The sequence below is a fragment of the Enhydra lutris genome, unplaced genomic scaffold, assembly GCF_002288905.1.
Source record: "Enhydra lutris kenyoni isolate GAN:26980312 unplaced genomic scaffold, ASM228890v2 scaffoldscaffold21, whole genome shotgun sequence".
Classification (NCBI taxonomy): Eukaryota; Metazoa; Chordata; class Mammalia; order Carnivora; family Mustelidae; genus Enhydra; species Enhydra lutris.
This window is the reverse complement of record NW_019154105.1, coordinates 50,955,565-50,959,069: the sequence shown is the minus strand read 5'-3', so window position 1 is coordinate 50,959,069 and position 3,505 is coordinate 50,955,565. Positions and strand designations below refer to the sequence as shown.

The 3,505-nt window shown below is 39.5% G+C and overlaps 1 pseudogene; it reads left to right on the top strand.

The window, feature by feature from the left end:
- The first annotated feature begins 1,104 nt into the window (after positions 1 to 1,104).
- On the top strand, positions 1,105 to 2,290 carry LOC111148869 (annotated as a pseudogene).
- The last annotated feature ends 1,215 nt before the right edge of the window (positions 2,291 to 3,505 follow it).

Genomic DNA, 3,505 nt, shown 5'->3' with positions numbered 1-3,505 from the left:
TGCTAAGCTTGTGGTTACCAAGCACCATGAATTGAGTGGATTAAACAACAGAAATGTCATAGTTCTGGAGGTCTGAAGTCCAAAATCAAGGTGTTGGCAGAGTTGGTTCCTTCTGAGGGCCATGAGAAAGGATGTGTTCTGGGCCACTCTCATTGGCTTCCTTAAATCTTTTCACATTGTCTTCCCTCTACTTGTGTCTCCATGTCCAAATTTCCCCTTTTCCATAATGATGTCAATCACCTTGGGTTAGAGCCTGTCCTGATAGCCTCATTGAATCTAGAGACCCTATATCCAAATAAACTTACATTCTGAGGTACTGGGAGGTTAGAACTTCAATAAATGAATTTTGAGTAGACACAATTCAATCTATAACAGCATCTTCTACTGAAACAACAACAACACAGAGCTTCCATTTATCCACTGGTCTTATCTCTTCCTCTGCTGGAAAGTGAAGTCCCCCACATTCCTGCCATCCTCAGAGCACAACTTCCAGGGAGAAGAGCAATTTTTTCCCCAATGTTGCTAAAGATGCTCCTAAGTTATTACACTTATTAACTTTTGCTTCTTACAAATCCATAACAACAAGCTATGCAACTGCTACTTCTCTCCAATATTATTTTCAATCAACTTCACAATTAGTCCCAACATTCAACCACTATTTTGGCAGCTGGTTCACAGATACTGTTCTCACATTGGATTCTGGCATGGACATACAATACTTCTGTATCCACGGCAGTGAATCACCCACAACCCACCCCATCTGCTCTTGATCTCTTCAACTCAGGTGACCTTCAGCTGCAGTCCACTTATACTGCCTGATCATTTACATACTCTATCTAGCCTCTTCCTTACATACATGTGTTAGCTCTGGAAATTTAAATTCAAATACTCCTTCCTTTGACTGCTATCTGTTCATGCCAATTTTCTCATTTCTCTACTTCATTTATAGCATTGGTTACATGGAAAATTAGTGTTTCAGTATGTTAATAAGATCACACAGAGGCTGATAAAATGGTATGTGGTCAAATAAATTTAGGAGAACGAAGTTAATAAAAGTTGAAACATTGTGCTGTTTTTCCTCACAGCAGCTGTCCCTTTCCCCACAATCATGCAGAGCTAGTACCCTTGCCTGGAATCGGACTGCAACCTCAGCCATGTCTGCCTCCTGCCACTGTCTCTGGACCATGGACCCCTGCAAAGTGAGCAAGCTCCGGACCTTCATGAAAATGTGTAAGCAGGATCCGAGCATTCTGCACACCAAGGAAATGCACTTCCTGTGAGACTGGGTGGAGAGCATGAAGGGTACAATACCACCAGCCACTCATAAAACTAAATCAGAAGATAGTATCAAGGAATAAAAAACAGGTAGTAAGAAGGCGGAGGAAAATATAAAAACAGATGAACTATCAAGTCAGGAAAGTGATCTAGAAATTGACAATGAAGGCATGAATGAACCAGATACTTACTCTGTCAAGAAATAGGAGATGAAAATGTAGAGATAACCAAGGAAATGATGGATCAGGCAAATGATAAAAAGGCTGCTGCCATTGATGCCCTAAATGATGGTGTACTACAGAAAGCCATTGACTTGTTCACAGATGTCATCAAACTGAATCCTTGCTTGGCCATTCTGTACACCAAGAGAGCCAGTGTCTTCGTCAAACTACAGAAGCAAATGCTGCCATTCGAGACGGTGAAAGAGCTATTGAAGTAAATCCCTGTTCAGCTTAGCCTTTTAAGTGGCAAGGGAAAGCATACAGACTTCTGGACCACTGGGAAGAAGCAGCACATGATCTTGCCCTTGCTTGTAAACTGGATTATGAAGAAGATGGTAGTGCGATGCTGAAAGGAGTTCAACCAAAGTCCCAGAAAATCGCTGAACATCAGAGAAAGTATGAGCAAAAACATGAAGAGCAAGAGATCAAAGAAAGAATAGAAAGGGTTAAGAAGGCTCCGGAAGAACAAGACAGATCCCAGAGGGATGAAGAAGCCAGGCAACAATCAGGAGCTCAGTATGGGTCTTTCCCAGGTAGTTATCCTGGGGGAATACCTAGTAATTTTCTGGAGGAATGGCTGGAATGGCAGGGGGGGTGCCTGGAATGGTAGGAATGCTTGCACTCAATGAAATTCTTAGTGATCAAGAGGTTCTAGCAACCATACAGTATCCAGAAGTTATGGTGACCTTCCAGCATGTGGCCCAGAACCCAGCAAATATGTCAAAATATCAGAGCAATGCAAAGGTTATGAATCTCATCAGTAATTGTCAGCCAAATTTGCAGGTCAAACATAATGCCCTTCTAACAAACAAACCCTCGCTGAAGGAAAAGCAACTTTGATCACCTAATGGAGGTCACAATAATATAAATGAGTGTACCTCTGACCTTCTCATGAAGAAAGCTGTGAAGAGACTCCCTGCCCCTCTGCCCCCCATGCTACTGATACATTCTACAATGGTTTGCCTTTAGGGTATTCATTCAGATAATGTTTTCCTACTATGAACTACAAACTTTAAACAATTTTTAAACCTTAAAAATATTTAAAAACGTATTAAAAGGGTGTGTTAATCCTTACATTTTTCTTTACTAATCATTTCAATTTTTTTTTTTTGCTTTGGATTAATTGGGCAAGGAAGATACTTCAGTGTGGAAGATTTTTGCTCAGTTTAAGTGAAATAAAGGTTTATTAGTGAGAGGCAAATATAACACTTAAATATATGAAGTTTGAATTGGAGATAGGGTTTCTTGGGAATTTTGACTTGTTTTTTTAAATGTTTTATTTTTTAAACACAATTTATTTGGATAAAAACATTGGGACCATGAGTATTGCAGTAAGACCCAGGTAGGGGCCAGAAGTGCTTGGTGGGGCAGCAGCAAACATTCCTTTTATATACTGTGCACCCTTGTGCAGATGCATTTAAATCTTATGCCATGGTGAAGGGATGATTTTTATAATGCTGCAGTATAATTGGATTACTTAGCTGTGTTCTTGTCTGATATAAAAAATAAATCTTTTGGATTATTTCCACACACAAAAAAGTTGAAACATTTTTTTACCCAAGGTATGTAATACACTAAAATTTGTTCTGAATAACCAAGATTTTGTGACTGCTTTAACCAAAGTAATGTCAGCAATTTAAGAAAGAAAGAAAAAAAGAAAGAAAGAGAGAGAGAAACCTAGTGAACCACAGAACACCAATCTGGGAATTAGCAGATTACAATTGTTCTTTAATCCATAAACCCTATTCTCTCCCCCGCCGACCCCCATTCTAGTTATCCACCACTTCCTTGGGACTTTTGACTAGATCACTTAGGCCATTCTTTTGCTAGGTAGTTCTTCTACTCAGTCTTTTTTCTACATCCATCCAGTAAACTCTCTGTCCTTTCTAGTCCTGCATATGAGCTCACGTTCTGCAACTTTCAGTAGGCCTTTGGAACTGCAAGCAAAAATACCCATGCTAAATCCTTTTTCAATTTAACCAGCATATAATAAACTATCACTATTTTTT